This window comes from Gadus morhua, chromosome 10 (assembly GCF_902167405.1).
Source record: "Gadus morhua chromosome 10, gadMor3.0, whole genome shotgun sequence".
Classification (NCBI taxonomy): Eukaryota; Metazoa; Chordata; class Actinopteri; order Gadiformes; family Gadidae; genus Gadus; species Gadus morhua.
In genome coordinates this window covers 14,630,366-14,643,338 of record NC_044057.1, presented here as the reverse complement: position 1 = coordinate 14,643,338, position 12,973 = coordinate 14,630,366, and positions in this window count along the sequence as shown.

Here is a 12,973-nt window from a genome sequence, read left to right as displayed (position 1 = left end):
AATAAATAATTGCGTACCATTTTTGCACCATGGCATGATTATAGTAAATTCTATAAACTCTGGCTTGTTTTGAAAGTGGAATGATTTGGATTTTAAAGACCCACATCATGGAGCAGCTGCCGGGTAAACCAGGGAGCTAAAGCTGGAGACAGTGGCCCGGCATCAAAGTGATGATTCCTCCAGACACACTCGGAAGCCAGCATGACGCTCCCTTGTAGTAACAGGCTGTGGCGGTTGGGCCTGAAAATAAATAATTAATTCCCCTGCAAACCACTCAAAGAACAGCGTCGTCATGCTCAGCCAGAAGGCAAATCCAAAATGTGAATGTATTATTTTGCTTGATTCTGTCAGATCTCCGTTGGATGGAAGGATGGAGGGTAAACAACTCTTAATGTTTTGTGGGTTCTGGAACAAGCACCACTAGATGTAACCCATGATTCCACTTCAGGTATCAAACACCAGGTAGGACAGAGCTAGCGGGGATGACCTGGCAGGAGGTCTAAACAAGGTTGCAATCCGTGTTGATGTGTCTGAGCAGGAAGGTCAGGTGATTAAATGCCTCACTCTGGGCCATCGACCCGATGCTGATTCTAACGACTTCTTGACAAATGACTGACAGACCTGAGGAGCCAATCAATCGGCAAAGGAAGCTCCCGCCCCTGCCGACCTTTTTGACGACAATTTATTGGATAATAACGTGAATGCCCAACTCACTATATCTACTCTCTCTCTCTCTTTGCTTTGTCAGTGCAAGCTACTTTGTGCTGAACTTTAAGAACAGAAGTAAATGTCGCAGTATAGAATCCATCCACCATGCATATTTTATAAGTGTGAAAAACGGAGGGAGTGGGAAAAGTGTTTAAAACTTATATCTTTTTGCTGGGGTTTGATAAATGGCTTGTGACAAAGCACTTAATTAAGTTTAGCTCTAGCTGGCAGTGAATTAAATGGAAGCTATGTGCACCGTGTGTGTGTGTGTGTGTGTGTGTGTGTGTGTGTGTGTGTGTGTGTGTGTGTGTGTGTGTGTGTGTGTGTGTGTGTGTGTGTCTTCCATTTCATCCTCGTTTTTATACGTTGTAATCTACACTTTATTATAATGTTCCCTTCAATGCCCGAAACAGACCCTCTAAAATCCCTCTTAAAGCTCAAGCGTTACTGAATGGAGGCGCTGGCTCCAACCCATTCACACACACACTGCAAGAATTAAAAAAATGATTTATAATACACACAAATCACACACATAAAAAAAAAACATTTTGATGAATAACCTGTAACCCTGTTTTCAAAGCATGTGATGCACTTAATTCTCGAGTTGTTTCGTTAAGTTGGACCGTACAGGAAGTGACATAACAGGAAGTCATTACTCCTCCACTGTCTTCTGAACCCCACCTTGGAGCGTTCCATAGGAGTCACACCTTGATCGCAGCTACAGTCTATTACTATGAGAGGAAATTAAAAGAGGCACCAAATTCAAAAGTCAAAACAGGTCATGAAGCAGAAAACACAGCACGTGCGTGGACTCGTGTTATCCGTGTATGTGTGTGCTTTTGCGCATCCGTGTGTGCACGGGTCAATTTGTTTGTGCATGTGTTCATCTGGGCATTTGTGTCCCCCTAACAAATGGCAATTGGGTGGCAAAGCTCAAGGTTCCCCATAGGAACCCTGTTATAAAAGATCATGAGATTGGTGGGTTGATGTTTGGGGGGGGAGGGGGAGGGAGAGAGAAAGAAAGAAAGAAAGAAAGAAAGACAGAAAGAAAGAAAGAAAGAAAGAAAGAAAGAAAGAAAGAAAGAAAGAAAGAAAGAAAGAAAGAAAGAAACCACATAAGCTGGGCAGTGGGCGTGTGTGTTGCATGCCAAACTTAATTCAATCACTGCCTCAGCGAATTCTCTTGTTGCCAATATATGATGTCCATGCCCCCCTAGTGAGTCAGCCGGGGAAATTGGTGACGGAACGTGTTCCAATATTGAATCTTATTTCTTTGTTCCAGATGTGATTACTGCGGCAAACGTCTCGTTAGCCTGAAAAGATGAGATACTGCAGGTATGGACCGTTTAGAGTTTGGCTGCTGCTCAAACAGTAGATAGCTGATGAAAGGACTGAATAATTACCACTTGATTTGAATAAATCAAGTAGTATAAAGTATAATATTGGTGTAATTTGTTAGAAATAGAGCCCTCATCCTCTTGAATATCTCATTGGTAAAAATGCCAGATGATTTCAAACTATCTTGGGATATTTATTCATTCATACATAGATTCAATCCAAATTTATAATTTTTTATAATCAATAAACAATTAAAAAAAGGCCATTTTGAAGTATTTGCATTTAAATTGTAAACACTCCCAGACGGCTACCAAATATATTTAATTCAATAAAACAAGCAGAGTAAAAATGAAACAGGCACAGCAATCAGAAATTCATCACCACCTGGAATCTGCCTTAATTTGCAAATATGTATTTTCCGCTCAGCTAATTTAAATTCATGAAAGTAGACCACGTCTGAAACACTTTCTGGTGCGCTGAAGATCCCTGTGGATGTATCATCTTACTGCATGGTACCTTATTACACCTTTTACCGTGCATATTAGCAGGACGGGAACGTTCTTGGAAAAATCAGGCATGACGGCCCTGAGAAGGAGAGCAGCCCGCATCAGTCAGGGTTTCCTCCGTGGGCAGGTGTATGAAAGATGGGGCCATCGACGTCTTCAATGGGCCTGATCCATGCATGTTTCAGGTAATGGGATTTAGATTCCACAGGGAGCGCCAAGCAGACATTTGTGTACATACCACACACACGCTGGTGAGCAGACACACACAAACTTTGGATTAACCTTCTCTCTCTGGGCCCTTGTGGCAGATTATTAAGGAGCCTAGAGTTTTACAGATTTTGTTCTCCCAAATTAGGAACATCTCAGAAACGGATGATAGAATAGGCTTAAGACAAGCTTCCCCCCCCCCCCAGATACCGTTTTCTTCCTGATCGATTGATTCCTCCTCATTGTACAAGCTAAGAATACAACATAGTTGAGAAACATCATTGCATGCTATGATTTTATCCATTCCAGATAGTGTGGGAGAATTTGACTATAACTTTAGAAGGATTGTAATTATTATCTTGTCTTATATGCAAGTTAAGCATGGGAAAAACCTGTCTTCTTGCTTCTTGAAACGATAGTACAATGTTCTGTGCCACCAGTGTATACTTATATTCCTTGTACAATATAATTCTTCGGATGAGGTCGAGACAACTGAATGGTTAAAAAGTGTTGTGAAGGGAATGGATAAGGTAGGGGAGGTTAGAGGATGAGGGGAACTGGTTGTTCCCTAAGGGGAGGTGAAGTTAAAGGAGTAGGAAAACTGGAGGAAAGTCTTACTTTAAGACCATAAACATAGCGGTAAGAAACAGAATTTGGTTGATGTTGAAGCCATGCGTGTGCATTGTTTGATTTCAAACCTGGCTTTGGGCTTATGGGAGGAATCACAGAGCGAGACTATATGAACAGTTTGCCAAAACTGAAAAAGCAGGTGTTCTGCAGACCAGCTCGGCTTTTGTCTTACTTTGTTGAAGTTATAAATAAAGCTCAAGGAACAAGGAAAGGGATCAGGAAATAGCAGAATGACGTTTAAGTGTTGTACTTTCCACAACCATAGTCCGTTCCTCAAAAAGGGTATTAAATCTTCCCAGTGGTAAACATGTGCAGGCCAAGGACGGCGCACACATTGCATTATCCCAACACCAAAGCAATTACAGAAGCACACGCACACCTTGTCTTGTATTGTATCATTACGCCTTGTGTACCGTGTCTATGTAGTATGTTTAGAAGTGTGCCCCATGTCTGTAACCACAATAAATTGCCATCTATTACCAGAACTGCCAAAAATAGGTTTTACCAAATCCCTGATCCACAGCAAGGCGCATTGGTTCAAGCTGTGACGTTTGGCGGGAAGGAGGGGGAGGGTGGGACTGGAGCGGTGGGAGACAGATTGTTCTTGAAACATGATTTATTTGCAGATAAACTGCTGTTGGCCACCACCAGCGTAATGTTTTGGAAGCCTGCTGTGGAAGCCTTTGCTCTCTGAAGTGCTGACTGTGAAACTGTTTACCCCAGCGGGAAAACTAGGGGACTGAAATTCAAAACTCTTCCGTTAGTTTTCTATTAGCATATGAACGCAGGGCACTTGCATCGTGGAAGGGAATTGCCTTCCATGTCAGTAGCCACCGTCTATTCATTTTGAAAGTAACTCGATTTTATGGTTTCATGCTTTACAGTTTAAAGGATTCTACGCTGTTGTTACCATGACAATACTGTTTGTTGGAAGCAGGATGCATGTCTTTGTTTTGTTTGGTGTTCTTCCAGAGAGACATGAACTAGTGGTGGTAGTAAAACATGACAGATGTACGACCATTAACGTTCCCATTTTGCAGCACGGCCGGTGAACGTTGAGACGTGAATGTTTGGAATAAACCATGAAGGGCTGTCCTGTTAAAGTACATAAAGTAGGATGAGGATGGTAATTAAGTTTGTCTTTACCAGGACACTACTGAATGTTTTATTCTGCCTTTACAAAAACTGATGTTCTTCTCTTTTCATCTTATAGGTTTTTTATTGACTTTAATAGGCTGACATTCTAATATTAATTTGCACTGATCTCCGTGATATTCTCCAAAATGCAGGTCAATGCTACTGCCAGGCTTGTGATGTGTTGGCAGGTGCCTACCAGTATCCCCCCCCCTCCCCCCAAACACACACACACCCACCCACCCACCCACCCACCCACCCACCCACACACACACACACACACACACACACACACACACACACACACACACACACACACACACACACACACACACACACACACACACACACGCACACACTTGTTTGGCAGCAGAACAAAATGACAACACAAAAGCTCGGAAACAGTCATAATTGTTGGCACCATCATATCTCCTCTGACACCTAACTGATATGTATCACCTAACTTTGATATGTAAAAAAACTGGTTTACATATCAAAATAAGATTTGGAGTATTTCTATTTGTTATATGCGCTGATCAATACATAAACACAGAAAAAATCAAACCAAAAGTAGGAGAACAAAAACAGCAGGTGTAAAAGGGTCTAAAATATTTAAGATTGTCAGAATGGTTTTAGGGGAAAAGTTTCAGAAGTTATATTTTAATTAAAAGTGGCCACAGCGCAGTAGAAGAGGCGGTGGAAGAAGATAAAGGAGATGGTCTGTTCCTCGGGGGAGCGGCAGAGCATAGCGTCTATGTTTGTGGCTCTTCTGCACTCATTAAAGCAAAACTTTGGGAGACTTTTGCTACAGTGTTCTCCTTTAATAACCTCTTTCAAAGTTTTTCGACTTTGCTAATGAGGAACTATTACTAGTTGCATTAGCGAGATGGGATCTGTATTGCAGTTTGTGATGCTAGAACAAGATTAACAAATAATCTGCACAAAATAAATAATAAATCATTCAATAACTAAACAAATATACATATTCAGACATCCTGTATATACTACACAGACTAAGAGGAAGAAAGAGAGTGAGAGACACAGCAAGAGACAGAGACAGTGAGTGACAAAGCAAGAGACAGAGAGAGTGACAGACACAGAAAGAGATCGAGACAGAGGGAATGAGAGACACTGAGAATAACAGCTGTTGATGTGGGTGTCTGAATGTGTGTGTTTGTCTAAGGACCTCCCTGAACAGACAGACAGGCAGGTAATGCTGACCTGTTCAGGTAATTGGTCTCAGGTGCTCATCCATGGACAGCATCATGGCTTTAATATCCTATCCAACACACCAACACCTTAAGAGACATACCTGAAGACACAAACGCATACACACACATCCAGTTCATGCAAACACACACACATGCGTTTCTCATTTTCAACCCTTTATCATCATGTGTATCCTTTACCATTCTCACTTTCCATTGCTCTGCCTCCAACCTCATCAGCCCTTCTCTGTCCGTCAGATTCTCCACAAATAGGTGTCAGCTTTTCAGCCATAGCGTCTTTCTCCCCCCACCCCCCCCCCAAATAGACTGGAAATCCTTGTAGCCAATAAAGCAAGGAAGGAAGGAAGGGAGAGCGAGCGAGAGAAAGAGACAGGTGAGAGAGAGTGATTCAGTGTTTGAAGATTCAGGCACAGAGATGCTGCATTGTGTAAAATATGGATGGACTTTCCTCCTGCTCTCAGAGAGTCATTGTGCATATGCTGCCTATAGAGTTACGGTTACGGCCCACAAAGCAAAGAAGGGCTGGAATGAGAATGAGATGTGTTGGCCCAGGAAAGGAGCAGAAGGAAGGAGCGAAACCAACCAAAAGCAATGAGAGTAGCAGTATGTGTGTGTTTTCTTCCCTGGTTTGTAGAGGAATTTATAGCAACATACAAACAGTAGGCTTGTCTCTCATCTATGTAACCAACAAGCCACATAGCCTTCCCAAGGTGAATGGAAGCGGATGAGTGGAGACTCAAATGGGGAATCTAGTTCCTTTTTCTCAATTCTTCCATTACATGGGCAATGTATTTCCTCTCTAGAGAAGAAGCACCATTTTCTCACAGCCAGGCATCGTCTACTGGATCGATGGATCGATCTCATCATGTGTTTGTATTTCTTCCCTTTCAATCCCCGTTCATGCAACATTTGTAACGGGGGATGAACAGAGCAAGACAAAAACAAGAGGGAGCTGCAAATAGCTCTTGAAAAGCACAATCCGAGAGACTGACAGTCAATTGAAAAACGACGTACCCACGAGCCTGGTTAGATGGACGGCTTTGGAAGTGGTCGAGAGAGAGAATTAATTTACATTTGGTGAGAGGATGACACGACCTCACTGGGAGAAGGGAGAGGCGCGGGGAGAAGCCTGTGAATTTGCCGGGCTTATCTCTCAGAACATATGCACAGCGGGCACTCAAATGTGCCATAGGATAGCTCTCTCTCTCTTTCATTCTCTTTATCTCCAGTTTGCCTTGTCTCACTGTTTCCCCATATCCCCCCCCCCCCTCCATCACACTCTCTCCCTCTCTTCCCCCCCCCCCCCCCCCCCCCCCCCCCGTGTAGATACAAGCCCCTCAGCACAGTCCCTCAGTAGCCTCCTTCAGTATGTGCACAGTGAGCAACCTAAAAGCACAATAAAGGTCTGCGAAATCAACCCATCGTATCTCTCCTGCTCACCTAAACGTCCATTAGCGAAACAATCTGTCAAGATGACTGTAAATTAGTAAATGGGCGATTTGCCATTTATCTGACGCTGGTAATGACCCCCTAACAAACATTGCATCTGCAGCATAAATTGAATTGATTTTATATCATTGATTCAATAATTATGTTGCATTTAACAATCCTTTTGATTCATGGTGCCTGGTAACATGAAATTACTTTACCATAGGCTTTGTGAGGAGTACTCTGTGTTGCAATTCATACAATACAATGCATAAATACTTTTCAGAAATACAGTGTTCAACCAAATTATTATCAGAACTATAACAAGAACAAACACCAGCTCATACAAGAAGGAAGAAGCAGTATTGCACTTTTTGCATTCAAGAACCATTGCACTGATGTTGTTCATATTTATTGTATCACTCAGAAAACACCTCACACACACACCACTTGAATAATAACCAAGTATAAAAAAGCCACAGTAGTTGCTGTATATGCTTGCATGTTACAGAAAATGGAATAATGGCCATTGGCCATTGGTTCGAAACAAGCACATATGGATATATACTAGGGGGCGGGGGGATCCTGAACAAAAGCTCATTGCTCCACATTGATTGATTCTAGTCCCTCAAAACCCCAAATGAAAAACGCCACAAGCAGTTTAACTGACTACCTTCATATCATATACCACTGAACAAATATTATGGCAACAAAACCGCAGGCCTAGAGAAAGATAATAGGCCAAAAATACAGGTATCCCAATATAAGTCGTTATTGCTGAATCTACTACATTCTCCTCTGTGGACCAACGTAGTCATACAAAATTTTGGTGTGAGACTTTTAAAATAAAATGATATCTGTTAAGGTTTTGCTCCACTAAACCGCAGAAGATCAGGAGCGTCCCTGAATCCGAATGATGGGTCCTTAAAAATGGCCAGTAATTATTTTGTAAAGTTCTGTATTTTACTCTATTACTCTTTTATATTTGTTGGGTTGGTTATTTTCCTTTACAGTGTAGTCATTGAATTGCCTCCCAACATTTGATCACATTGCTGTGTATTGATAAATGTGTGTGTGCCATTTATATTCCATTGTACGACAACAGAAGCTCACAACTTTTAAGCTAGTGAGCGAGCCGTAGCAATTTGTGAAAAGCATTAGGGGGGAAAAATGCACCACACAGCGAGAAAGTGGTTTAGAGTCATTTCAAAGTTTTCCAACTGTGGCTACAGAGTTCTCGATATAAACAGAAAATCTCCTTTGGCACAGGGTTACTATACATGAGATTTCCTTTTTTACATAATGGTAGCAATTTATTGTAATTTGAATGTTTGGGCATGAGACGTTGGGCATTTTTTTTTCTTAAAGCTGATTTGCCTAGCACATTTCCTACTCTTCAAGTACAGCGATGAACAAAACAGCGTTTAGAAATCGCTGGAAACTCATTAGTGGCATCTCCCCTAAAGCCGACGAAAGGGAGAGAGAGCCACAGAGAGCCAGAGAGAGAGAGAGGCATGAGGAGAAGGAAGGATTAAAAGAAGAATGGAGGATGGTGTTGCTCTTCTCCTGCATGTTAATTTGGGCAGGCGGTCATTATCTTTCATTAGTGTTCATCACAGCCGTCGGATTCATGGCCTCAAACACCCTCCCCCCTGCTTTTCTCAGCTCACCTAAGCTGCCCCCCGATCCCTCCACCCTCCACTGCCCTGCTACACCAGCCCGCCACCCACCGCTCCAATTGGCCTTCCATGGCTGCCCACTCCTACGCTGTCCTTCACCTTTCACACAGATTGCCTTGATTTTGGTTGGTTTAGAAAAGCTAAAGCATGCTAAACCATTGGGCATGTAGGCCTACTGCCCAATATGGTACTACAGTTCTCAGAAATTATATTTCTTTATATATATATGATATTTTGGACCGCGAAAACTACAAACATTCCTATTTTTCATTTCATAAATCGTGTCACTTTAACGTTCAGCAAAATAGGGCAAAGGTTAACATATATACATGGAAACTTTGCTTTGGTGTATGGTGGAATAGATGAAGGCATACACTTTGGAGCCAGCCAACCCAAGGACACGTGCCTAGAGACAGAGGAATACATCCATGTGCCTCATATCTATGGTTATAAATGGAGCCATAGCACAGTCATCCATTTTATGCAAGGCCACAAGAAAACTTGATTGAGGCGGGACAGAGCAGACGGGGCCGTGGTCATGTTGATTACCCCGTTCCTCCCCCACTGATAGGTGGAGCGGCCACATCTAGCCATAGATTAAGGTAGGAGATCAGAACGTATTTTACTACAACTTTGCCATAGACTTCAACTTTTCTAAACTAACCTCTAAACACAACTCCATAGAGATGAACTGAGAGCAACAATTAATAGAGAGCCTTTGAGACTTTGCCCTATATTGCAATCTCACAAAGGAGACATGTTAAAGGTGGAGACAGCTGTGAACTTTATTATTGTACAGCCATTAGTATTCTAAATTCAATAAAAACAGCCAGCGTTTTCTTGGTGTGGTATCAAAACGTTCCTTTACCCTGAGCATGGATCACGTATATGACCATCGGACACATAGAATGAAGGCAAACAGACATTTGAGAGGGATATCTACACTGTATCATAGTTCTGAAACGTCTTGTTTAGTTCGTCTCAGAAACCTGGGATTCATTGTTTGGCATTCAAATCAAAATATCTTTATGGGACACAGACTTAAGGACATTGATAGCTGAGATATTGTCTCTATCCGATAGAGGGAGAGAGGTTGGTAATTAAACATACTTTAATACGACAGTAAATGGGTCCAAATGGAACATGAACTCGAACAGGAGTGGCTCTTATTATTTGTTGGATCCGATCCATTTTACCCAGCCAGTATAATGCACCATGTTCTTTCTAATCCAATGCACTTACTAAAAGGAGAATAAACCGAGTTGTACGTCATTATGATTGTTTTGTCCCATATTTTACAAGTCTAATATATTTGAACCCAATAAGCAAGCTGTTTACAAAATATATACCAGCCAAATATTGTGCTGATTAAAATCATTTGTGTGTGTTGGGGCAAGATGCGAGATGTACCTTCTCTGCTTAAGTAATTAAGGTTTCCTTGCAAACCTTGGTCATTAACGCTAATCAAACATGAATGGGATATTAGACCGAGTTGTATCAACAGAGCAAGACCTGCAAATTACAATGAATTACACAGGAGGACAGGCAAATATCAGAGCAATGCCCAAAAGATTGCAAGGTAGGTAGGTAGATAGGTAGGTGTGCGTGTTTCTAATGCTAGCATGGAAACAACCCAGGGGACGAACTGCAATCATTTCCGATACGATCTTCAAACACAAATTAACCACTTTGTCTCCCTCCTGTGATGGAAACATACACTCAACTGAATGAAATTTGGAGCTGCACCAGAATCGCTCACCAAAACATATCTTCGTACCAACACTCAGCCGAGGGATGGCTCCCTGGCTGTGAGGCCAACCATGATGCTGCAAATCAATCACCCAACCCTGGCCGCTCATGGGCCTGGGTGGCGTTTGATTTACCCTGGCTGTAACTCCTGCCATTATCTGAATGCAGGCTCAGAACACAGTTTGACATATTTTCCTAGGTCCGTGGTATACTGGGTGTGTTGCATTTGATCAATACATGGTCGTTTAGGTTTCAGGCCGAACCCCTGGTTGAATACAGTGCGCGCGTGCGTGTGTGTGTGGCCAACACAGAGCTTCATGAAGTCTACTGCTCTGAATATCATCATTATTCCTAAAACTCTCCATCCTTTGCTTATCTGGGGTCTTGTATTTCATGCAGGGCTTAAAGGGGTAGCTGTTGGAGAGAGATACAGACGTTCTAGGACTAGAACTGTGGCACTGCTGGAGGTTGATAGTTTAAGCAAGAAAAAATGGTCATGCAATATTTAGGTTTAGTCATTAGGTTCTGTATGACCGTGTGTGTGTGTGTGTGTTGGTGCATGTCTGTGTGCGTGTATTATGCGCTTATTGTGAGTATGCCCCCTCAGGGTTATGTTGTTTGAGATTGCCTGTTTAATAAGTGACAACATCAGATGGTTTTAATATTCACTGTGGGTACACCCACACCCAATATAGAAATGGTACAAAATGTATGTACACAAACACACACACACATAATGAGGTGAACACACACACCTGTAATTGGCAGGTCCTTGTAAGCCCTGCATAGATAATAAAGCAGGTGATTAGAGGCAGCAGCAGACCCTATAAAGACAGAGAGCTCCTTTATGGCTGCCGTTATCAGAGCCAGAGCCAGGGACACACACACACACACACACACACACACACACACACACACACACACACACACACACACACACACACACACACACACACACACACACACACACACACACACACACACACACACACACACACACACACACACACACACACACACACACTGTGGCAACCCGTCTCAGGCACAGCGCCCCTGGAGGCCAAGGGGGCAGGTTGTGGAGGCGGTGTACCACCGATTCTCAACAGATGGCGCCAGTAAGAACATTGGTGCCAATCATTGAAATGCGGAGCACCTGAGGAGCAGGTGGGGAAGCATGCTTTAAAAAGCATGCTTCCATACTCATTCAAGGGTCTCCCTGATCCACACACGAGGAGAGACCAGTCGTCGTGGGTGAGGTGAAGCCACCCAACGGAACCAGTCGTTTGGACACTACCAGAGTTGGCTTTTGCTCTATTTTTGTAAGAGTTACTTTTTGTTTGATTAAAAGTGCCTTGTTGGCTTTTTCGTTCACCCTGTTTTTTTAGCGTTTATTGGACGGGCGGTGCACTCACCACGAGCCGGGTTGCCACAACACACACACACACACACACACACACACACACACACACACACACACACACACACACACACACAGGCACACACACACACACACATTATCAATATATATCCAGATAGGTTTTTCTAGTATAAACACCCGTTATTGTTCTGCGTACGAGAGCATCTTTGTATTTCCACTAAGTCAATAATCCGAGGTCGGCCTCCCTTCATTTTCCAGCTCTGGCCATTTTTCAAAGGAAGACAAACAACAATATATTTTGTATAACTCACATCAGGCCTATGTGTTCACTGTATCCCAGAACAAAACGGAAACAATATAAGCTGTTATGCAGCGCTAACTCGCATTCTGCTCTTTCCTTGATAACTCAAATATGAACATAATATTGTAGAGTCTCAAGAATATCTTATTAAGATGCAAGTAATGGACTGAGCGGACTGATGGTGTTTCTCACAGACGAACAAGCAAATGCTGTAAATATATGACACATACAATGCAGCACTTGGCTCGCTAAGAATGCTTTTAATGAGATACTGACATTCACTGAATACCCCCCCCCGGTTCAATATATCGATAGGGTATATCAATATTTTAAGATATTTTACTTATAACTTAACCCCCCCCAGGCTAGATATATCCACAGATATATATTTTTCTAGCGATATATTGAACCTACCCCCCGAGGCTCAATATAACGATAGATTTATTAATTTTTTCAAGCGATATATTGAAGTACATCCCCAGGGTCAATATATTGATAGGTTATATCGATATCTTTTCTTTTTTTCAAGCAATATATTGATCCTACTCCCCCAGGTTAGATATATTGACAGATTTTTAAAATATTTCAAGCGATATATTGAACCTACCCCCCTGGCTAGATATTGTCACAACCCCACTGGTATATCAAAACGGCTCTCTGTCTAGGCAAGAGTCGAGACACATAAG